This window comes from Hyla sarda, chromosome 12, assembly GCF_029499605.1.
Source record: "Hyla sarda isolate aHylSar1 chromosome 12, aHylSar1.hap1, whole genome shotgun sequence".
Lineage (NCBI taxonomy): Eukaryota > Metazoa > Chordata > Amphibia > Anura > Hylidae > Hyla > Hyla sarda.
The window spans coordinates 64,761,910-64,787,944 of NC_079200.1; the positions used below are offsets into that span (position 1 = coordinate 64,761,910).

The 26,035-nt window shown below is 44.0% G+C and overlaps 1 protein-coding gene across 2 annotated transcripts in view; it reads right to left on the reverse strand.

The window, feature by feature from the left end:
• The window catches only part of PTK6 (protein tyrosine kinase 6), a 69,763-nt gene extending 53,469 nt beyond the window's left edge, over nucleotides 1-16,294 (reverse strand). Inside the window, exons 1-2 of one of the 2 annotated variants that reach the window (XM_056548262.1) lie at nucleotides 16,080-16,294; nucleotides 15,816-15,911 (exon numbers count right to left, since the gene is read on the reverse strand). The gene's annotated coding sequence lies outside the window, so the exon portion shown is untranslated. The remainder of the gene's footprint in view (nucleotides 1-15,815; nucleotides 15,912-16,079) is intronic. The other variant, XM_056548264.1, reaches the window with a different exon arrangement.
• Between the last annotated feature and the right edge of the window lie 9,741 nt (nucleotides 16,295-26,035).

The following is a 26,035-nucleotide window of genomic DNA, read 5'->3' on the forward strand; positions in this document are numbered from 1 at the left end:
TCCTGGCGGAGCTCCTGACGCCTTTCGGAAAAACGCATGTCAATGCGGGTGGCAAGATGAATAAGTTCATGCAGGTTAGCAGGGATTTCTCGTGCGGCCAGCACATCTTTGATGTTACTGGATAGGCCTTTTTTAAAGGTCACGCAGAGGGCCTCGTTATTCCAGGACAATTCGGAGTCGAGAGTACGGAATTGGATGGCGTACTCGCCAACAGAAGAATTACCCTGGACCAGGTTCAGCAGGGCAGTCTCGGCAGAAGAGGCTCGGGCAGGTTCCTCGAAGACACTTCGAATCTCCGTGAAGAAAGAGTGTACAGAGGCAGTGACAGGATCATTGCGGTCCCAGAGCGGTGTGGCCCATGACAGGGCTTTCCCAGACAGAAGGCTGACTACGAAAGCCACCTTAGACCTTTCAGTTGGAAACTGGTCCGACATCATCTCCAAATGCAGGGAACATTGTGAAAGAAAACCACGGCAAAATTTAGAGTCCCCATCAAATTTGTCCGGCAAAGATAAACGGAGGCTGGATGCGGCTACTCGCTGCGGAGGAGGTGCAGGAGCTGGCGGAGGAGATGATTGTTGAAGCTGTGGTAGTAGCTGCTGTAGCATCACGGTCAATTGAGACAGCTGGTGGCCTTGTTGCGCTATCTGTTGCGACTGCTGGGCGACCACCGTGGTGAGGTCAGCGACAACTGGCAGTGGGACCTCAGCGGGATCCATGGCCGGATCTACTGTCACGATTCGGCTGGCTGGAGGTGGATCCTCTGTGCCAGAGAGAGATTGGCGGGGACCGTGTCGGTGGACCGGTTCTAAGTTGCTACTGGTATTCACCAGAGCCCGCCGCAAAGCGGGATGGTTTTGCAGCGGCGGTAGCAACCAGGTCGTATCCACCGGCAACGGCTCAACCTCTCTGACTGCTGAGATAAGCGCGGTACAAGGGAGTAGACAAGAGCAAGGTCGGACGTAGCAGAAGGTCAGGGCAGGCAGCAAGGATCGTAGTCAGGGGCAACGGCAGGAGGTCTGGAACACAGGCTAGGAACACACAAGGAAACGCTTTCACTGGCACAATGGCAACAAGATCCGGCAAGGGAGTGCAGGGGAAGTGAGGTATAAGTAGGGAAGTGCACAGGTGAAGGTACTGATTAAAACCTCATGCGCCAATCAGTGGCGCACCGGCCCTTTAAATCGCAAAGACCCGGCACGCGCATGCCCTAAGGAGCGGGGCCGCGCACGCCGGGAAAGCACAGACGGGGAACGGGTCTGGTAAGCGAGTCAAGATGCGCATCGCGAGCGGGCGCGTCCCGCATCGCGAATCGCATCCCGGCTGGGAACATTATCGCAGCGCACCCGGTCGGCAGGTCTGACCGGGGCGCTGCGAATAGGAGAACGCTGTGAGCGCTCCGGGGAGGAGCGGGGACCCGGAGCGCTCGGCGTAACAGTCGCAGTCTAAATATGTGCGACTTTTCTGAGACTTTTGCTGTAGAAGATTTTTGGAACATGATGCATGCAAGTCTATTTTAGACGGAAATGCATTGGAAAATGCATTGGTGCTGAATTTATCAAGTGCCATTTTTGTGCGACAAGTCGCATCTGCCCAAAATACGCTGAAATGTCAGACCATGTTGGAGCAGGTCTAAATGCAGTTTAAGCTGTAGACCCTGAAGTCTGAGCACAGAATTTATCAAGGGCTGTGAGACCTTTGATAAATTAGGAGCACAATAGACAGGAGACTACCACATACGCTGGTCTATAAGCATACCCAGAATAGACTAGATTAGTAAATGTCCCCCTAAGAGTCCTAAAATCCCTGTATGACACTTTAAGCTATGTTTAAGGCAACGTTTATGTCAAAGTTGAGGCAACATGTATAGCTATGGGTAAAGAGATAGGGGGGTATTTATCAATTTTGCCTATTGACAGTTTCTTTTTACCCTTTTTTTATTTTTTTTCACTTTGGTTTTTGTGGACTTGCACCAAATTTATCATTTGGTGCAAGTTGTTAGTAATTTTAGTGTAAATGTTGAAATCAGCTATTCACAGCGCCATTTACACAGAACTTACCACCACAGAGGACGCGTATTTTACCCTGTAGAGCAGCCATTTCGGAGTCCCTCCTGCAGTATATCAGCAAGCGACGTGAGTTATTTTCTTTTGTGGGGTTTATAGTCACCATGTGAAATGGATTTTATTTTCAACTTGGGTATTTTTTTTTTTTTGTTACTTTAGTGCAGTGGTCTTCAACCTGCGGACCTCCAGATGTTGCAAAACTACAATTCCCAGCATTCCCGGACAGCCGTTGGATGTCCGGGCATGCTGGGAGTTGTAGTTTTGCAACATCTGGAGGTCCGCAGGTTGGAGACCACTGCTTTAGTGCTTACCTTTCCTGAACCTGTGTGGCCATGTCCAATGCTGGCTCAACGGAGGGTGAAGGTTCCTCAGAGACAACTATGTCGCAGGATAGTATTGCGCAGCCCTGGAGGCGTTGCTGCTTTCACAAAAAAAAATTTTTTAATGTACATTGACGCCTTTACATTTTCTGACATGGCTAAATGTGTTTTCCATGTGCAAAATTTCTTGGTGGGGATTTGCGCCCAAAAAATGTGATTTGCGCCAAAATTGGCGCAAATGATGAATTACTGACTAAAGTTGAAATCACACACAGGACAGTGTGATTTTGAGAAAGTTGTAAAAATGACAGTGGAGAAGATGCACCAAACTTTGGCGCAAAAAGACACTGCGCCAAAGTATTGCACCAAAGTTACGTTAAAAAAACACATAAATCCTTTGATAAATACCCCCCCCCCCCCCCATAGTACCCGATGACAACTGTTTAACCACAAATTGAAGTGTTTCGTTTTTAGTGTGATTTATTTGCACACATTCTATGTTGTCTGCATGCAGTGAGCCTGAAAAGTGTAAGGGGTTAACATTCTCTACTCAAAAGTTCTGGTAATATGTCACATGTCTACCCATTAAGTTTATAGTCTTTGGTCCTAAAGCACATGTTCAGGCCTTTAGAGGGAGATTTCCTCCATCTTCAATATTTCAGCAAAAGGCAACACAGGTTCTACCTGTCTAGCATGTCCCACTACAGGGGTTCCACAAGTGGTAGCATTAGACACAACTGCAAACCTAACATGCCCTATCACAATGAAAAGACAAGGTGCAACTATCCCTCCATGACCTGGCCTGGTCAAGATTCACAACTGGGGATACGATAAAGTGACCTCATTTGGGATGGACCCTACACTATAGATATGCCTCTCTTGGGCTAGTACTAAGCCTACAATTTCTGGGCATGTAAGATCCAGCTATTTACTACTTAAAAACACCTGGTGGAATGGGTGGAGTGCATGAACCAAGATGGAGGCAGCCACTCCCTCCACATATGTGACATAAAAAGAAAATATGTCCCAAATGAGGTCACCTTATCGTGGTGGGATGGTACACACTATTTGGCCAAATGGTAAGCTAAGAACCTCTATTTTTCTCTTTAGCAGTATTGCAATGAAAAAAGTGTCATATTACACATATATCTTAGCACTAGCATTATGTTGCTGTAATTCTTTTGTTTGTACATTTAGTTCAGCTGCAGCAGCTCGCACTTGTATACTTGATATATATAATTGTTTGTAGGATGTGCCGACCAATTTTTTCTTTTTATATTACATATGTGAAGGGAGTGGCTGCCTCCATCTTGGTTCGTGCACTCCACCCATTCCACCAGGTGTTTTTAAGTCGGGAATAGCTGGATCTTACATACCCAGAAATTGTAGGCTTAGTGCTGATCCCAACTGAGGTCAATTATCGTGGTGGGATGGTACACACTATTTGGCCAAATGGTAAGCTAAGAACCTCTATTCTTCTCTATAGCAGTATTGCAATGAAAAAAGTGTTATATTACACATATATCTGTGTGCTATATAGTGTGCTTCTGTCATTCTTTTGTTTCCCATTGGACAAATAACCTAGTACAGATTACCAGTCTAGTACAAAGTCTCAGTGATAAGTCAGGTCTCAATTCCTCAGTCACAAGTCTCATCTCAAAGGACAGTGGAGAACAAGCCAATCACAGAGCTAACACATAGTAGGTCCAGGTTACCGAAAAGTCTCTGAGTTTTACACGTACCACAAGGGAGAGAGATAGTCTGCACGCCACGGTGCCAGCTCACAAACAGCCGGGTGGTGACCACAGGGCCGGAGTATCGTGACGTCCCGACTCCGCCCCCGTGGGCCGTCACGCCCCCTCCCATAGACTTGCATAGCGGGGGATGATGTCACACGGGGGCAGAGTAGTGACGTCACAATACTCCGGCCCCATAGTCGCCACCTGGCTGTTTGTGAGCTGGCTCCGCGGCGTGCAGCTCAAACAGGTGGATGGCGAATACAAGATTGCGGGGGTCCCCAGCGGTGGGATCCCCGCGGAGAGACATCTTATCCCCTATCCAAAGGATAGGGGATAAGATATCTCAGGGCCGGAGTACCCCTTTAAAATTTTGGGACTTGACTTGGAGCTGCTTCCATGGAAAACTGTAAGTGACAATTTTTGAATACCAAACTGTAAGTGAGGGACAATTTTGAATACCATTTATTTAGCACATATAAGCAAAATCCATTAAATTACTTCATAACAACACTTTGTAACACCACCTTCTCTCCTTTGTGACTTTTCTGCTCTAAAATCGCAGTTGTGAAAAAAATGTGCAAAATATAAATATTTTTTTAACCCCTTTTGGACACAGGGTTTTTCTTATTTTTGCACTTTCGTTTTTTTTTCTCCTCCCCTTCTAAAAATTGTAACACTTTCAATTTTCCACCTTACATATAAAGCCTTGTTTTTGCACCACCAATTTTACTTTGAAATGGCATTAACAATTTCACCACAAGATCTACAACGAAACAAAAAAATATATATTTGTGGGACAAAATTGGGGGGGGGGGGGGGGGGACGCAATTTTGTAACTTTTAGGGCCTCCTGTTTCTACCCAGTGCACTTTTCTGTAAAAATGACACATTCTATGTATTCTGTAGGGCCATAAAATTGAAATGATATCCAACAAGGCTTCTTTCACACTGCAGTGTGATGTCCATCGGGGAACCCTAAGAGAATAGCAGGAGGAAAAATAAATCATGCAACCCCCATAATAGTGAATGGCATCTGTCGGGACCCATTGTTTCTTGTTGAGCCCGGTCAAAAATAACGTGTGTTAAGGCACATAAAAAAGTGTCTGACGGACGTTTGTAGCAGTTTGAAAGGGGCCTTATATAGGTTTGATTAGCATGTTTAAAATTGTCCTCTTCTGACCGCTCTAACTTTTTTATTTTTCCATATACGGGGATGTGTGAAGGCTAATTTTTTCATCACGAGAGTTGTAGTTTGGAAACAGCGAGACTCCAGCTGTTGCTAAATTACAACTTATATCTTTCCCAGATAGCCAAAGGCTGTCTGGAAATGATGGGGTTGTAGCTTAGCAACAGCTGGAGGCCCCCTGTTAGAAAAAGCTGGATTATAGGCTATAGGCACTATAAATGTACTAACCAAATTTCAATTTTTTTTCTTATTATTTCAGATCCGTTTATGCAGAGGACTTCTTCGGATTTGGTGTACCACTTCGATGCCCAGCGGTTTTTATTTTTTGTTTAATATTAATAAAATGGTTAACAAGGGTTTGTGGGGGAATGTTTTTTGGACTAAAAGTTTTTTAAAAGTGTTGTTTTTTTTTTGTTTAAATTTACTTTACAGGCTTAGTAGTGAAAGCAAAAACAGCTAGCACTAACCCCCAATTATTACCTCGGTACCCACCACTACAGGCGTGCATGGAAGAGCTGGTATCAACATGCCCGGAGTGTAATAAAATGGCACTCCTGGGCCTAGACAGTAACAGGCTGGCGTTATTTAGGCTGGGAAGGGCCAATAACAATTGTCCTTGCCCACCCTGGTAACGTCAGGGTATAATAAAAAAAAAAAAACATGTGGGGTTCCCCCTATTTTAATTCTCAGCCAGATACTAACTAAACAGCAACACCCTGATGTTACCAGGGTGGGCAAGGACCATTGTTACTGGTCCTCCCCAGCCTAAATAACGCCAATATTACTAGCCATTACAGGAGTACAATTTCCAGCATGCCCTGTCAGTGAGGACATGCTGGGAGTTGTAGATGGAACAGCTGGTAGTTGTGGGCGGGTGGCCGGGCAACGGAGCTGGCCGGCTGCAAGGAATATGAAACTACACTGTAACTTCATAGTTCCCGGCCTGAGCTGTAATTGGCCGAGACCGACCAGCCAATTACAGCTCAGGCCGGGAAATATGAAGTTAACGTGTAGTTTCATATTCCTTGCAGCTGGACAGCCCCACTCCCCGGCCACCAGCCTGCAACTACCAGCTGTTGCAACTACAACTCCCAGCATGTCCTCACAGACAGGGCATGCTGGGAGTTGTACTCCTGTAATGGCTAGCCGGTGGGTGGGAGATCTGGAATGGGGGCTGCTGCGAGCGGCGAGGCAAAGATAGGCGGCAGTGAGGCAGACGTTACACACACGGGAGGAGAGTGGCCGGGGTGGGGATGATTGCAGGGGGGAGGGGGGTGTTGGCAATTGGCAGGGGGGGGTTGTTGGCAATTGGCAGGGGGGGTGTTGGCAGGGAAGGTTTGGTTTAATGTGTTATATGTATTTTGTTTTTGCATATATTGTTGTAGACTATGTGCCTTTAGGAAAATGGTGTTAGATATGGCTCATTCTCATGTGTTGATGGGGCATCTAGCTACAGATAAGACCAGGGAGTGTATCTTTCGGAGGTCCTATTTGCCAGGTTGCTTTTTAAAAAAAACTATGGTAAATCTTGTCCTAACTGACATGTAAATGCTCCCATGTCTCAGTTCGGGAGCCCTTAGGGTGCCCCTTTCTGTCATGGAGGTGCTGTTTGACAGGATTGCCACAGATATAGTGGGACATGAATACATTTTATTAATTCTTGATTATATAAAGGTTTAATAACGCCTTCAAATCCATGTTAAAGGGGTACTCCACTGGAAAACATTTTCTCTTAAATCAACTGGTGCCAGAAAGTTAAACAGATGTGACAATCACTTCAATTAAAAAATCCCAACCCTACCAGTGCTTATCAGCTGCTGTATAATACACAGAAAGTTCTTTTATTTTTGAATTTCCTTTCTGTGTGACCACAGTTCTCTCTGACGACGCCTCTGTCCACATCAGGAACTGTCCAGAGCAAAAGAGGTTTGCTATGGGAATTTGCTCCTTCTCTGGACAAATCTTTACATGGACCGAGGTGTAAGCAGAGAGCACTTGTGGTCAGGCAGAAAGGAAATTCAAAAAGAAAAAAACTTCCTGTGTATTATACAGCAGCTGATAAGTACTGGAAGGATTGGGATTTTTTAGTTGAAGTAATTTGCATATCTGTTTAACTTTCTGGCACCAGTTGATTTAAAAGAAAACGTTTTCCAGTGGAGTATCCCTTTAAAAAAAAGTTGTTGACAAAGATGGTAAAAATTTGGACTGTCTGTTACTGTATTTGCTCTTCTCTATCGGGGAAGTTTCCTAGGCTATCCACAGGGTTCTCACCATTTGAATTGTTGCACGATAGACACCCTTGTGGCTAGCTTGATGTGGCTAAGGAGACTTGGGATTTGGAGGCTACCCCATATAAAATGTAACTGATCAAGTTACACAAATGCAAAAAAAGAATTGTGGACAATTGTTCAGCTAGAATTAGGGAGTTCAAGCTAGGTGACCGGGTTCTAATCCTGGTGGCAACTATTGAAAGCAAGTTTTTGACCGGGACCTTTTGAGATCTTGGCTAAGGTTGGGGAGATAAACTAAAAAGTTCTTTAGCCAAGAATAAGGAAATCAGTGCAGTTATATCATGTAAACTTGATTAAACCTTGGAAAGAAAGGGAGTCACCGACAGCATTAGTTTGTGCTACTCCACTTCCTCAACTAAAGTACAATAAGGTGAAAGTTGCTGATACCTTATCTTGTTTCCAAGATTAGGGAGTTTTTGCAACAGAATAAGGACATGTTCTCTCAATGGTCAAGCCCAATTGTATTAGTCCCAATACCAAATGGAGGCTGGCGCTTCTTCAATGACTTTCAGAAACATAATGAAAAATAAATGCCTACCATATGTCAGAGAGGTTGAGTTAATTGAAAGGTTAAGTCCAGTGAGATACATAACTACTCTGTATGACACAAAAGGGTTTTGGCAAATACCTTTAGCAAGAGAGGCTTCTATTCCATCTTGGTATCTTCAGTATGTCAGATTGCCACATTTCAAAGGGTAACGGATCAGATTCTCATTCCCCTCAAGTAATATGCAGCAGCCGACATTGTCATCTTTCAGATTGGAGAAGCCATTTAAGTAAAGTTCAGTTGGTTCTAGACTCCCTTAGAGAAGCTGGGTTTACTGCCAACCCAGAAGCTTGCTAAATGCTTAGGTTACATTGTGGGGAGAGGGATAATTGAGCCTAAAGTCAACAAAGTTGAGGCAATACAAAACTGAAGAAAAAAGAAAAGAGCATTTGGTAGAAAACTCCACTCATGTGAAAAAAAATATTCAGATGTAGAGAAAGAGAGTGTCTAGCAATAAAGTGGGTTCTGGGGGCGTGGCTTGGCACACTGGCGGACGGCAGCAGACCTTGAGAACTCTGGCCGGGCCATCTTTTTCAGGGCAGTAGGAAGACTATGGGAGGCAGGCATAAACATAAAAAGAAGTCTAAAGCTGCCTCGACGTCCAGGAATCCACCCATACCATTACCGCATTCTTCCACCCCAGAGAAGAGAAACATGGGGCTCAGATGCAGCGGGCCCCATCCCCGTCATCCTCCTCAGAGACGTTGGCGGTGTGCAACACTGCGCAAGCGCAGCACTCAGAAATGTGGGAGGTGCCCGCTCCATACTGTGACATGCAGAACTGCCGGGAGGCCAGTCCCGCTGCTCCTGTGGAGAAATTCAGCACATCCCCAGACTCAGGTACGCAACCAGCCCCGGCCCCACAGCCAGATCAGCGGCTCTCCACTCTTACCTCCATGGCTGCTCCTCCTCAAGGTGGAACGCTAGCTCAACTGCTCTGCGGTGGCTGTGTGGTGTTCCGGTACCGTATTACATACCGTACCTAGTGTAGAGGTCCCCAAAGTCAGAGTAACTACATTCAGGTAGGGTTCCTCAGGTGGGACAGCCCCTAGTCGCCTCTCCTCAAGTCTAATTCTCTAATGTTAATACATTATATATTTTATAATAATGTATAGTGCTTACCTTGTTTAGCGTCGCAGGACCTCCGGTCATGTGACCATGTTAATAACCTCTATGGTATGTTGGAGACCTTTGGAGGTCCTTGGGTCACGTGTTACCCACAAGCCTTTGTAATGGTGATTGACATCAGTATAGACCAATTAGCACTAGTCCAGCCCCTGCCCATATAAGGGAGCTGCGTCCAATTATTGCTCTCTTGGGTTGCTGCTCTCGTGGATGCTGGACTGACAGGACAGTTCTGCGCAACTTTCAATGACACGCTAGGCCTGAATGCCTGCCGGCGTCAGCTGAACCAAAACCGTGAGTTCTAATCTAAATCCCCGCTAATGCTAGCGTGGCTACTGGACCGCAACTAAACCCCTAAATCCAGTGGAACAGCGCAAAATACTAAAAGACTCTAAATGCTAAAGTCCCAACCTTTGTCAATCTCCAAGGATAGCAGTTGTTATGCTTAGAGACTGTTCTGTTATTGAAGCTTGCACAAATTCTTTGGTAAAAGTTAATCCTGTTTCAGAAAACTCTCTGGTTGTGGACAATCTATTATTATATACCTCCCTATCGCTCTTGGGAAGGGTGGCGGTAGGACAAGCATTACTGAGAAGCCCTCACCCTGGCGTCACGAATAGCAAGGGTTAACAAGCACCCTTTTGTTACCTCACAGCTACGCTCCCCATACCCTACATCCCCCAGGCTATCACAGCTGCATCTCCTCAACCTCCATCTTCACTACCACAGCTCACTGTCTTGGAGCTGCGGGAAGTTCCTGCTAACAACAGCTCCATGCATAGGCCCCAGGCTGCCTGTGACTGCCACCTTGCTGTTGATGAGAGGGCAGTCCACATCTCTGCTAAGCAGCAGCCCCTTCCCCCTCCTAATAGGGGCACATCTGAATTCACCTGGCATCAAGTGTCAAAAGCCTCTCATGTCCCACATGGTGCTCCACACCAACAAACAACCTTGCCTCCTGTTCCAGTATCTCAGTTAACTCATTCATGTCTCCTTCCATTTATTCTCCATATGGAGCAGCTCCTGTCACTGTAGTTCATATGGACTCTGGTGCCTCGGCATCTAGTGGGGAATCTACTGACAGTGCTAACCCACCGGAATATTGGGATGCCAGCCCCCCGGCAAAGAAAAAACTCTTCAAGACACAGCTGAAACATGTTCCAACTGGGAGACAGGGGTCTGACTACTCATCTTCTGATGATTCCAGACAGAAATCTTCAGGCTCTCGCACTTGCTTACTCGTACACCTACATCTGCGATGCCACCTGATGCACGTATCCAGTTGAATGCATCAGATCCGCCACTACCGTCACCTGAGATGCTGGCGCATACACTAAAATATCATCCAGAACTCCAAACTCTCTTGGCCTTACTTCCCACAAAGATGGACTTGCTGGACTTGCTGAGCTACGAATCTTAAATTGGCCTGGAAGGCAGACCTGGGGACTGTTTGCTTGGATGTAACACAATTTAAACGGCAAGTCCGCAATCTGGAACAGTTCCGCTCCTCTATTACCTCACAAGTTGAAGATATCCGTTCTACCACTTGTTGGCTTCATGCATGGCAAGCTTCTACTGTCATTGATGATTTGGATAACCGAAACAAGAAAAATTTTGTAGGATGATAAAAGATCTGCATAATTTCAACAAGCTCAGAAATCATTTCTTTGTACATTCACTTTTTGTTACAAAGCTTCCAATCCTCTCTACAGTTAAAGAGTACTTGTCATCAAACTATATTTTCTAAACTAACTAGGATTATATTCCCTAACACCCCTCCTACCCTTATTTTTTTTTTTTTGTCATACCTTTCCCCTTGTTCACATTGGCCCTCATTTACTTAGAAAATCGGGTTTTAAGTCTATCTTGCTTTCTTACCCGATTGCTTTTTTCCCCTGGTATTAATTATTATGTCGCATCCTGTTTGTCGCACGTGGGTTTTGTAGGTTTTGGTTTCCAACTCCTCTGAGTTGTCGGGAAAAAATCCACAACAATTCAACAGGGGTTACGCCCCTTTTTCGGGTTTGGGAAAATCCACATCGGGTCCGTCGGGAAAAAATGTTGCATCGTGTCGCAGACTGGCGCACGTTTAGAATAGTAAATGAGGGCCATTGTGTGAGCTCCCGGCAGGAGAAAGTGGACATTCCCCTGCAGGCGCGACATCACTGAAGCCTGCGAGAGCTGTGCCTCACCATGCTCGACTTGCACTTCCTGAGTTTGGTCTCTTGCCAGGCCGGGAGGAAACCACACTAACTCTTTGACTTGCCGAAGGGAACAGAACAGAGTTACCTAGTGGCAATTTTTTCAATCACATTAAAAACATATAAAGGTTAAGAATTTTAACAGCAAGTAAATTGTAACACACACATTTCAGGAGACAGGAACCCTGGTGGATGTGGATCCGCTGAACCATACCAGATTGCTACCCCTGGCACGGCTTGACCTCACAGGCGGCTGAGGAGATGCAAGGCACAGGAGGGATAAGACAGCTCGTAGTCAGGAATGCAGAAGTTCAGGGCAGGAGGCACAGTAGAGTAGTCAGGAATGTAGCAAATGGTCAGTAGGCAGGCAGCAAGGAGCAAGGTCAGGTCATGGAGCAAGGGATCAGATACACAGCAAGGCAATAACAGGAATGCTTTCTCTCACGCTCAAGGCAACAAAGATCCGGCAGGGAAGTCAGGAGGGTGGAGGAATTTATCAATGAGCCACAGGTGAATTACACTAATGAGTGCACTGGCCCTTTAAAACTTAAAGCTCCGGCATGCACGCGCCCTAGGGGATGGGAACACGAGCGCCAGAGCAGAGAGGCAGAGGCAGGGGCAGGAGAAGCACCAGGTGAGTGAAGGACTGGGGCTCGCATGCGGGCGTGTCCCACGATGCGAGTCCCAGCCCCGCCGGCAGCAGCAGGTAACCGGATCATGAGCTCACAGCCAGCGTGTGCGGCCGGAGCGCATAACGTAACATAAATAGCAAAGTGTCTTATAATTATATAAGGAAAAATATATTAAAAGTTTAATTTGGTAACAGTTACTCTTTAAGTTACCATAAATATTTCTGCATGAAGCCACTTCTAGGTCAAACTCACTGTATATAGATTTATATAGCCAGATCTGTGGGCAATGACTCATGAAAACTTGAGATATCTGGACAACAGCACATGAAAAGCTTGAGAATCAGGAGTCAGGACAGCATTACATGAAAACTTTTGACAGTGCCTCTAAACAAAGGGACACATGAAAACTTAAAGGAGTACTCTGGTGCAGAGTATTCCTGCTCCGTCCTGCCTGGGCTGCAAAAAAATGAAAATAAACCATCTCTCACCTTCCTGGGTTCCCGCGGAGCGCCACTACAGCTGATCGGTCCTCCGGTCCATCCTCTTCATACTTCCGGGTGTAATGAAGCATCACATAGCGCTCAGCCTATTATGGGCCGAGGCAGAACATCGCGGCTGCCGGCAATAAGCTGGGCACCATGTGACGCTTCGTTACACCCGGAAGTATGAAGAGGATGGACCGGAGGACCGATCAACTGTAGTGGCGCTCCGCGGGAACCCAGGAAGGTGAGAGATGGTTCATTTTTTTTGCAGCCCGGGCAGGACGGAGCAGGAATATTCTGCACCAGAGTACTCCTTTAAGGGCTAAGGACATTAATATCTGGAAAGTTGAGGCCTCAGGAGAAATGAACAAATGGAAATTTCATACTGCCTGCACCAAAAATCCATTGCAATTTGTCTTACATGACTCAGGCCACATTTACAATGTGTTTTAAACACTTTTGAGACACTCTTCACCTTACTTAATAAAGGGGTGGGGCTTACTGGAAAGTGGGCTTGGTTTTGGTGAAAGGGGGCAGGGTTAGATACACCAAAAATGTGTCAAATTATGGCTTAAAACTAAGCCAATTTATAGATGTAAAAACTTTCCCTAGACAGTCTAAAGCTTTTCAAACAGCCTATGACATTGGATCACGCTTGTAGGCTGTCTAGTTTTTAAGTGTACGCCATCTACGATTAGATAGTTTAAGGACAGTATCATGCGGAAACTGAGAACAAGAATACTTACATATGGATTTACAAAAGGTAAGCATGGTCAGTTTAATCTAACCTGAATCATTATGCAATATCCAAAATGAGAAATCGTGCATATCAGATTGATCCCAATAATGACATAGCGACAAGCCAGAGAACAATGTGCCACATTTTTTACTTCTAAGTATGCCAGACCATCCACCACCTGGCTGGCAATGTGCATGAGCTGAGGGTCAGTTAGGAAAGGTCCTTCTTCCCCTGTAAAGGAATTACAAACCTGCACAATAAAATCACATAATTGTTTACTAAATTCTTTATCAGAAATCACATAAATCACCACTTAGACCAATGTATTTTTGGGGGATGTCCAGTTCCATAAGGATATATGTCATGAGGTTAAACTAAAAAAACATATAACTGAATCACAACCTTCAATCACAAGTCTGTATTTTAGAGAAAGTGATTTTATTAAAGGTCTAAAATAAAGATATATTATATAAATAAAAAAAATAAAAAAAACTGTGCCAACCACTGTGCCCAAAACAATATTCACTATGGAGTAGAGGTCTGTTCCCAACAGATGGCCAATACTAACACAGAGGGAAACAGCAGGGAGAGGGGGTGAAAACAATGGGAGGAGCAAGGTAGATGTGCCCGCTATTTCTCTAACCCCCTTACCCTTCTTACCCTGCCTTTTGAGGGACAAACCTTCTTAAAGAAGATGTCCAGCAGAAAGAAACGTATCCCCTATCCGGACCGTTGGGACCCCCCCCCCCCCCCCCCCCCCAGTGATCTCCCGTACGGGGCCCCGGCTTTTTCACACACAGCACGTCAGCTAGTCCAAACACACCCCTTCCATTCATCTCTATGGAAGAGGTGATGATACAGCGTTTGTGTGTCTCTGCTTCTCCCAAAGAGATGAATGGAGGGGGCGTATTTCGATCAACTGACTTGCTGGGTACGAAATGTGCTTTAACAGAGACGAGCCAGGGCCAAGCAGGGGCCCCATACGGGAGATCGCAGAGGGTCCAAGTGTCCCCCTCAGTAGGCAGAAGTGTCCCCCACATTAAGCCAGCAAAGTCCCCTACAGTAGGCAACAGTGTCCCCCACATTAGGTCAGAAAAGTCCCCCACAGTAGAGAGCAGTGTCCCCCACTGTAGAGGACACTGCTGCCTACTGTGAGGGACACTGCTGCCTACTGTGGGGGACACTGCTGCCCTAATATGGGCCATATTAAGCCAGCAGTTTCCCCCATAGCAGGTAGCAGTAGTACACCAATCATGGACAACAACACACCACCCCCCCAACCCCGCCCACCACCAGCCCGCATACAGGTATACTAACCTCCTGTGGCTCTCCTTTTCTGTCTTCCTCCCTCTTCTCTCCTCTTTCTTTCTCTTCCTCTGCGCTCTGGCATCTGATGACATCACTTGGAGCTGCAGGAGCGCAGAGGAAGAGCTCAGCATGACCTTTTGTGTTTCCTGGCTAAATTTTTGTAGCCAACGAGCACAAGAGTGATTGACAGGGTGAGGTGCCAATGGCTCTTCACCCTGTGAAACTTCCCAACAAGCTCAACATTTAACTGTAGATGCCTCATAAGAGGCAGTTACAGTTAAATGCGCGACATGGGGGGGCCATTCCGGGATTGCAGGACATCCCCGCAAAAGCAGGAATGTCCCGCCGGATCCGGGACGGTTGGGAGGTATGTTATACTCCAGAGCTACACTCACTATTCTGCTGTTGCAGTCACTGTGTACACATTACAATAATAATGAACAATAACATAAAAATACAGTACAATTAACATATACAGCGGGGGAAATAAGTATTGAACACATTACTATTTTCTCACTAAATATATTTCCACCAGATGTTGGTAATAACAAAAGTAATCCATACATACATAAAAGCAAATAAGCTTAGAAATTAAATTATGTGTAATAACGGGGTAAAGTATTGAACATGCTTATTGATATTTATTTAATACTTTGAACAAAAAATGTTGTTGGTAATGACAGCTTTAAGGCACCTACGGTATAGAGAATTAGTTGCATGTAATTTGGGACTTTGACCCATTTCTCCAAGGGCAGCATGTTTTTTAAAATTTGGAGATATATTGTGCAACAGGATAAAAAAAATTGCAGAAAAGTCATACAGAAGGAATTATGCAAGGTGGTTATCTGAAGTGATTTATTGTTTTCTACTTACATGTGCCAAATTTATCAACCCTCGTGCAATAATATGATAAAAATGTCACATGTAAGCAAAACCAAAGCAAACATAAATGGCTTCAAAACACACTTTCTAAAGGCACACAATGATAAATGTCCCTCATGGGGTGTTTTATGGTATCCAAACCGTAAAATTTTTCTCTACCTGACAACATTTCTCCCCGTATTTCACTGGCTTTTTTATCATGCGTTTTATTCAGCAATGGAGTCTTGTTTGGTGAGCGTGTATACCGCCCATGGCGGGGGGAGTACATTACTTGCTGTTTTCATTGAGACGACAGTACCTGCTAATTCCAGGTCTTTTTGAAGTTCTCCCCAAGTGTCCTTGGCTCTTGGACAACTCTTCTGATGATTCTTTTCACTTCTCTTGTGAGGATGACCTGTTCGAGGCAGATTTATGGTAAAATGGTCTTTTCTCTTCCGTATTATGGCCCCAACATTGCTCACTGGTACATTCAGAGGCTAAAAAATGCCCCAGTAACCAATGCCAGTGTTATGTTTTATAACATTTAGGTTGTATAGGTCTTGAGACAGCTCTTTGCTTTTACCTGTCGTGTCCCGGTACAGAACATGGTTCTGTACAGTCCTAAAGTCCCCTTAGGTGGAGTTCCCTCAGGTCCACAGGGCTCTCCTGCAGGGTCCCCCTAGGTCATTATTATGATTTCTATTGTACATTAATTCTGTTTGTTAATTTCAAGAATTGTACAGTGAATATAAACTATGTCTACAGGTTATTAGGATGTTTAAACTGTATAGGACCTTCCTAAGGTCATGTGATATGGTCATGTGAAATGTGATCACCTGATACCCAGAGGCACAGGTAACCACAGGCAACCAGCTACCAATGGGCTTTAGTCCAGCCCCTGATATATAAAGGGCTGTAGCCTCCACACTAGGTCTTTTTAGTTCCTGGACAGTAACTAAACAAACACATCCAACTCTAATAACAATCCCCACAGGTGCAATTTTATATTATTAATAATAACAATAACAACAACAATAATAATTATTATCATAGCATAAAAACTTGTTGATAATAGCATAACTAATATAACAACTAAAATCCCTGGTCCGGTTGCTGAATGCTCCAGATGAAGTTGTGTAGTTCTTTCTAGTCATGTTGCCACATTTTGCCTCTTGAAAACGCAGTGGAGACGGCGAAACATGTAGAGGCGGCAATTTAGTGTTTTAATTCGGTGTCAGTGTTGGAATGTTGGGCTGCTGCAGATCCCTTGACATTGAAGCTATATTGCTCTAATCATACTCATACTATCCTACCTGACATCCTAATTTTAATCATCACCTTGCTGGGTTTATTTCTATTTTAATAGTATACATAATAAAGGTTATATTTTAAAGGGGGATTAATTAGAGGTGTTTTTGCACCCCGGGCTACGGCCTTGGGGTTAGGAGTTTAGTTTTTTCTTTCTAGTCTGACCACAGTGCTCTCTGCTGACACCTTTGTCTGTGTCAGAAACTGTGCAGAGCAGGAGAGGATTGCAATGGGAATTTTCTCCTGCTCTGGACAGTTCCTGACACGGACAGAGGTGGCAGCAGAGAGCACTGTGGTCAGACAGAAAAGAACAACTCAGTTTCCTCTGGAGTATACAGCACCTGATAAGTACTGGAAGGATTAAGATTTTTGAAAGAAGTAACTTACAAACCTGTATAACTTTCTGGCACCAGTTAATTAGAATTTTTATATTCCTCTGGAGTACCCCTTTAAATTCATGTGCCTTGCCTTTTTCCCCCTCCTTTTTTGTATTTCTGCACTGTATAATTTGCACTAAAATGTATATGGTTGTCATATTTTTTACAGAGCTTCTGCTGCTCTGGGAGAAAATCTGGATATGATCCCTCCCGAGAAGATTGAATATGGGCAACTACATTTTCTGTATGTCTATATTTTACCATAAACGTCCAGGCCTTTGACCGGTGCCTAACTCACTTCCATGGCCAGATTCATAAATAGGCATAGTAGGCATTTGCATACAGGTACCCTGCCACGAGGGGGCGCCAGTCTAAATATGTGTATGCTTATTTTTGTATATCGCAGCCCTGTTAAAGTGTCCCTGTAAGCCACTAACAGTGACATCTGTGCTTTTCTGCCTCTAGTGCCTAGCCCGAAACTTGTCAGACTTAGGCAAAGTATCTACTTGTTTTTTTGGGGGGGGAAAAACACCTAGAAAAACGCCAATTCTGCCGCATAGCGTTTTTTCAGCCAAAAAACGCTGCGGCCGGATGTTAGCTATAAATCAGCCAGCAATCAAAAAATTATTTTTCAACTTGGTGTTTTTCAGTTTGGCGTTTTTTTTTTGGTACTTTTGGCGTTTTTCACTCTTTTTTTAGCTCCTTGGCGGTTTTGCAATGTCACAGCATGTTGAGCCAATGGTGTTTTTTACCCCTGAAAATGGCAAGAAAAACGCCATGTGGGTTTTAACTTTGGTGTTTTTACAGGCGATTTATATTTTTTGGGGGACTTTAGCGGTGCAAAAAAGTGATGGAGATACCTTTTTTAATAAAATGTCGTAGGGTACCATTTAAAAGAAAAAAAAGATGTATCAAAATATATCTTTTTTAAAACAAAATTTTTATAAATTTTTAAAACAGGGATCAATTTTTGTGGGCAGGCAGGGCACAAAAAATGTTGCTGACAATAATAAAAATGTATTGTGTGTGTTTTTCACTTCTTTTTCAAAATTTTTTTAGGTAGTACTACTACTCCCAGCGTGGAACACACTGTTCCATGATGGGAGTAGTAGTTACCTGTACTAATTGACAGATCGCCCCGAGTTCCGTTGCGATACTCTTGTATAATGTATAGATGCGGTGGCCCCTCTTCTATGGTCCCCTGCACTGCCGTATATATACACCTATTCATATTTCCCGCAGAGAGCTGTGATTGGCCAGATGGTTCCAGCCAATCACAGCTCTCTGTGGGAAATATGAATAGTTGTATATATACGGCCGTGCAGGGGACCATAGAAGAGCGGCCGCCCGCATCTATACATTAAAAAATATAAATTTCATAAAATACTTTTTTTTTTTCTATCACTACTACATCCCTTTTTTTTTTTTTTTTTTTTTTATGGTACCCAACAAATTTTGTGTACCAAAAAAATGCCAAAGGGGCCAAAAAAATGCAATTTCCACTCAAATGCAAAAAATGGCAGAAAAAATGCAAGAAAAAAAGCCAAACACAGGAAAATGCTGTGGCTTTTTTTCTTGCATTTTTTTGGGCACAAAAAAAAAACTAAGCATAAATTTAGCCTTATATGTTTGTCCTCAGTGTGGTGCTGCATCTCTGAGGCTGAGGCCCCGCCTGCATTGTTCTCATTGCAGCAGAGACTCATGGGAGGCTGCTCAGTCAGGTCCAGATACCACAGGATTATTGCTGCTCAGTCAGGTCCAGATACCACAGGATTATTACTGCCCAGTCAGGTCCAGATACCACAGGATTATTACTGCTCAGTCAGGTCCAGATACTATAGGATTATTGCTGCTCAGTCAGGTACAGATACCACAGGATTATTACTGCTCAGTCAGGCCCAGATACCACAGGATTATTACTGCTCAGTCAGGTCCAGATACCATAAGATTATTGCTGCCCAGTCAGGTCCAGATACCACAGGATTATTACTGCTCGGTCAGGCCCAGATACCACAGGATTATTACTGCTCAGTCAGGTCCAGATACCATAAGATTATTGCTGCCCAGTCAGGTACAGATACCACAGGATTATTGCTGCTCAGTCAGGTCCAGATACCACAGGATTATTACTGCTCAGTCAGGTCCAGATACCATAAGATTATTGCTGCCCAGTCAGGTACAGATACCACAGGATTATTACTGCTCAGTCAGGCCCAGATACCACAGGATTATTACTGTTCAGTCAGGTCCAGATACCACAGGATTATTGCTGCCCAGTCAGGTCCAGATACCACAGGATTATTACTGCTCAGTCAGGTACAGATACCACAGGATTATTACTGCTCAGTCAGGTCCAGATACTATAGGATTATTGCTGCCCAGTCAGGTCCAGATACCATAAGATTATTGCTGCCCAGTCAGGTACAGATACCACAGGATTATTACTGCTCAGTCAGGTCCAGATACTATAGGATTATTGCTGCTCAGTCAGGTCCAGATACCACAGGATTATTGCTGCTCAGTCAGGTCCAGATACCATAAGATTATTGCTGCCCAGTCAGGTACAGATACCACAGGATTATTACTGCTCAGTCAGGTCCAGATGCTATAAGATTATTGCTGCTCAGTCAGGTCCAGATACCACGGGATTATTGCTGCTCAGTCAGGTCCAGATACCACAGGATTATTGCTGCTCAGTCAGGTCCAGATACCACGGGATTATTGCTGCTCAGTCAGGTCCAGATACCACAGGATTATTACTGCTCAGTCAGATCCAGATACCACAGGATTATTGCTGCCCAGTCAGGTCCAGATACCACAGGATTATTACTGCTCAGTCAGGTCCAGATACCACAGGATTATTGCTGCCCAGTCAGGTCCAGATACCACAGGATTATTGCTGCTCAGTCAGGTCCAGATACCACAGGATTATTACTGCTCAGTCAGGTCCAGATACCACAGGATTATTACTGCTCAGTCAGGTCCAGATACCACAGGATTATTGCTGCTCAGTCAGGTCCAGATACCACAGGATTATTGCTGCCCAGTCAGGTCCAGATACCACAGGATTATTACTGCTCAGTCAGGCCCAGATACCATAAGATTATTGCTGCTCAGTCAGGTCCAGATACCACGGGATTATTGCTGCTCAGTCAGGTCCAGATACCACAGGATTATTACTGCTCAGTCAGATCCAGATACCACAGGATTATTGCTGCCCAGTCAGGTCCAGATACCACAGGATTATTACTGCTCAGTCAGGTCCAGATACCACAGGATTATTGCTGCCCAGTCAGGTCCAGATACCACAGGATTATTGCTGCTCAGTCAGGTCCAGATACCACAGGATTATTACTGCTCAGTCAGGTCCAGATACCACAGGATTATTACTGCTCAGTCAGGTCCAGATACCACAGGATTATTGCTGCTCAGTCAGGTCCAGATACCACAGGATTATTGCTGCCCAGTCAGGTCCAGATACCACAGGATTATTACTGCTCAGTCAGGCCCAGATACCATAAGATTATTGCTGCTCAGTCAGGTCCAGATACCACGGGATTATTGCTGCTCAGTCAGGTCCAGATACCACAGGATTATTACTGCTCAGTCAGGTCCAGATACCACAGGATTATTACTGCTCAATCAGGTCCAGATACTATAGGATTATTACTGCTCAGTCAGGTCCAGATACCACAGGATTATTACTGCTCAGTCAGGTCCAGATACCACAGGATTATTGCTGCTCAGTCAGGTCCAGATACCACAGGATTATTACTGCTCAGTCAGGTCCAGATACCACAGGATTATTACTGCTCAGTCAGGTCCAGATACCACAGGATTATTGCTGCCCAGTCAGGTCCAGATACCACAGGATTATTACTGCTCAGTCAGGTCCAGATACTATAGGATTATTGCTGCTCAGTCAGGTCCAGATACCACAGGATTATTACTGCTCAGTCAGATTCAGATACCACAGGATTATTACTAATGTAGAAGAAGAACAAGTGGCACTGCCAGTAACCACAGGGTCTAACAACAAAGGATACACTTTGGAGGTTTACAACAGATAGGAACTTGCACATGGGGTCCCATCGGAGGTGCTAGGTGAAACAGAACGATATCAGTAAAAGAGCAAACATAGAAAAAAACCACACCTGCACTCACCGCAAGGGTACCGCAATTCCGGCCTCACTCAAACGGTGCCTACAATCCAAGATCGGGCATATCAGAAGTGGAGCGCTCAGAGAAGGCGACTGCCGGCGGTTTCACGCAATCACTATGCGCTTCATCCGGCCTCATTCACGTCATCGCGCTGTGCAACCTAAAATAGTGCACCTGCTGGGATCATGTGATCAGGATGACGTATGCCACAAACCAACAGGTAAGGAAATAATGAGAAAAACTAACCTAAACCTATTACCATATATACTATTAGAACACTACTTTTAATGAACTACCTTAAAATTATAGAAATGGAGATAGATCCAATCTATCATTAAGCCCCATTGGGCCCTGTGCATCCAAAGTGAGAATCCAATGAGCCTCAGCTCGCAATAAAGCCCGTCTCCTATCTACATTGCCCTGCCTACTATTGATGCGCATAAGGCCACCGAACTTCAAATTTTCGCAGTCTCCCTTGTGTACTTCTTGCATGTGCTTAACAAAACGAGGGGATCCTCCTCCTTTCCTCACCGAATAAAGATGTTCGCGGAACCGCACTCTCAATTGGCGTTCCGTCTTACCAATGTAAAACATTCTACATTCACATATCATGAAGTACACAACAAAGGAGCTGCGACAGGTAATTAATTCTTTAACAAAGAAATCAATACCTCCTAATATACCTACAGTAGAATTAGCATTATACTTGCAGAAGGTACATGACCCACATTTCTTATTACCATATGGAAAAATTTTTGTAAGCCAATTTTCTTGTTTTTTCTCTTGCACAATATATTCATTTTTCTTTTTCTTGATTAAATCATGGATAGTCCGATTCTTTTTAAAGGTCACTATAGGTTTATTTTCAGAACATTCTGTAATATCAGGGTCCGAGGCCAGGAGATACCAGTTCTTATATAATGTAGATCTTATTATTTCATTCATAGGGCCATTTTTGAAGGAAAACACATAACGTTTATTCTCCTTCTGAGGAGCATCCTTTTGCTGTCTGTTCCTATACAATAGTTTCCTCCTATCCAGGGGGTAAGCTCTCTCATACCCTTTTTGGATCACTTTATCAGGGTAACCCCTCCTTGACAACCTCGAGGCTAATTCACTTGCTTGCTTTTCAAAGTCCTGAAGGTCACTATTATTTCTTCTAAGCCTCAGGAATTGACTATATGGAATCCCGTCTTTCACTTGCGATGGGTGCGAACTATCATAGTGTAAAATCGCATTCTTCGCCACCTCTTTCCTAAAGCCTTGTGTGACCAATACCCCATCTCTGACTAGTAACTTTAAATCCAAAAACTCCAGGCTGTCACCTCCAAAGACACTTGTGAACATCATATTCATCGTGTTAACTGAGTTAAGATGCTGAACAAAGTCCTCAAACTTTTCTCTGGTATCATCCCACACAATTAGGACATCATCCATATATCTCCAATAGGCTTTAATGTGTTTTACATAAGGGTTACTAGAATTATAGATATACATTTTCTCAAAAATCGACAGAAATAAATTTGCGTATGAACATGAGGTAGGACTCCCCATGGCCGTTCCTTTACACTGCCTATAAAACTGATTATCATATTGAAAGGTGTTATTCTCCAAGATAAATTCGAGGGCTTCGCAAATAAATTTCACAAAATCTTCTGATTTATCTGTGTATAGTAATACATCATGGATGGCCCGTATACCCACATTATGAGGTATCCGGGTATACAGCGCCTCTACATCAATAGAAGCCAGAGAGAAACCATCAGTCCAATGGAATTCGTCCACAAATTTCAGGACATCACTCGTGTCTTTCAAATACGAGGGTATCTCACTCAAAAGTGGTCTAAGTACCCAGTCCACAAATTTCGAAAGGTACTCAGTCACCGAACCCACCCCCGCGACAATGGGTCGCCCAGGGGGGTGGGTGCGGGACTTATGAACCTTGGGGAGCAAGTACCAGCTAGAGATTGCTGGGTTAACTGGCACTAAGCGTTCCGCTAACTTCTGGTCTAAAACTCCCTTCTCTACATAACCTCTCAAAAATGAACGTAGTTTCTCTTTGATCCTATTGGTAGGATTACAAGGTAGTTTCTCATAAGTACCATGTCCATTCAGCTGACGCATCGCCTCCAGATCGTATTGTGCTGAGGTCCATATCACCACACTCCCTCCTTTATCAGCCTTAGACACACATAATTCTTGGTGTTCAGATAACCAATGTAAACCCTTCTGCTCATCCTTTGTCAAATTGCATTGTGCTTTGGGATATATGAGTGCTTTAATGTCCTTTTTAACAGCCTTGAAAAATAAATCAATCGGTCCTCCTGGGGTTAAAGGTGGGTTGAACAATGAAGGATTCCCTCCACAAAAACGACTACTCTCACTAGTGGCCTCAGGGATACTACTACCAAAATCACCTACATCTGCAGCTAATTCTGCTAACACTTTAGTGCATTCTAATTCCTCAGTACTAAAGCCAAAAAAAGGGGAAAAACCTAACGGACCTACACTGCATGGTAAATCACTTTCAAATTTCTGCTGACCTATTTTATTAGGTTTCTGTGCAAAAAATTTATCCAAATTAATTTTCCTTACTGCTTTGTAAAGGTCGATTTCAAAACCTGGATAGTTGAACTCCTCCATGACACCAAAATTCAGACCCTTAGAAAGGACCTGTAATACTTCTTCTGGAATAATAGCGTCAGTAAGATTTTCAACTATATTCTCAAATGAGACTAATCCCTCCAAGAAAAAACCCTTGCGTTTTTGATAAAACCTTCCTCTGGGTTTTTCTCTTTCTACCTCCTCTCCTAACCTTCTTTCTAAAGGGAGACCCTGTGGGTTTTTTACTCCAGAACCCTGTTCACCTGTGGCTTCATCAGACGCACTTGTCTCAGACTCCGTCGTCCAATAATCCTGGCTTCGTCGTTTACGATAAAAAATTTTCTTGTTATTGTAATTATAATATCTCCCTGATTTTCTTCCTTTATTCTGACTGTTCCATGAAAAAACATTATTCGTATCGTAGTCACGTATATCGCGAACAAATTTATCCCTCTTGATTTCTTTAATTTCTATTTGCAAGAGATTCATCTTTTTCTCCAAATTTTTAAAAAATACGTTTCCTTGATTATCTGACATCCTAGTTTTAATTTCCAGTTTAGCTTTATTCAATTCCTCAGTGATTTTAATATGCTCCTGCTTGTGCTGTTCCAAGACAATCCCCACTAAATTAAGAGCATGTTGCATATGTGCTTTTTTCCATGCATCTACAAACATTTCACTGTCCTGGAACTGAGAAGGAACTTTAAAACTTCTCAACCCTCTTGGGGCTCGGCCTGCTTCCACATAGGCTTGCAATGAATTGATAGACCAAAAGTGACGTGCTTCTTTATCTGCAAGTGAATACACCCGGTGCTCCAGTGTTTTAGTGCTTAAAATTTGCAGCTCGTCTTGTAAATTACAAGACGAAAAAAACGCTCCCGCATCTTGTCTGCCCGCATCAGGTACTAAGTCCCCATCCTGTACTGCAACCTCCATGTCCATATAATGCCCCTTCAACTAGCGTGCTCAACTCAGAAATACAAAGAAATAAAAACCAATGTAGAAGAAGAACAAGTGGCACTGCCAGTAACCACAGGGTCTAACAACAAAGGATACACTTTGGAGGTTTACAACAGATAGGAACTTGCACATGGGGTCCCATCGGAGGTGCTAGGTGAAACAGAACGATATCAGTAAAAGAGCAAACATAGAAAAAAACCACACCTGCACTCACCGCAAGGGTACCGCAATTCCGGCCTCACTCAAACGGTGCCTACAATCCAAGATCGGGCATATCAGAAGTGGAGCGCTCAGAGAAGGCGACTGCCGGCGGTTTCACGCAATCACTATGCGCTTCATCCGGCCTCATTCACGTCATCGCGCTGTGCAACCTAAAATAGTGCACCTGCTGGGATCATGTGATCAGGATGACGTATGCCACAAACCAACAGGTAAGGAAATAATGAGAAAAACTAACCTAAACCTATTACCATATATACTATTAGAACACTACTTTTAATGAACTACCTTAAAATTATAGAAATGGAGATAGATCCAATCTATCATTAAGCCCCATTGGGCCCTGTGCATCCAAAGTGAGAATCCAATGAGCCTCAGCTCGCAATAAAGCCCGTCTCCTATCTACATTGCCCTGCCTACTATTGATGCGCATAAGGCCACCGAACTTCAAATTTTCGCAGTCTCCCTTGTGTACTTCTTGCATGTGCTTAACAAAACGAGGGGATCCTCCTCCTTTCCTCACCGAATAAAGATGTTCGCGGAACCGCACTCTCAATTGGCGTTCCGTCTTACCAATGTAAAACATTCTACATTCACATATCATGAAGTACACAACAAAGGAGCTGCGACAGGTAATTAATTCTTTAACAAAGAAATCAATACCTCCTAATATACCTCCAGTAGAATTAGCATTATACTTGCAGAAGGTACATGAGCCACATTTCTTATTACCATATGGAAAAAATTTTTTTTTTTTTCACCCTTGCGGTGAGTGCAGGTGTGGTTTTTTTCTATGTTTGCTCTTTTACTGATATCGTTCTGTTTCACCTAGCACCTCCGATGGGACCCCATGTGCAAGTTCCTATCTGTTGTAAACCTCCAAAGTGTATCCTTTGTTGTTAGACCCTGT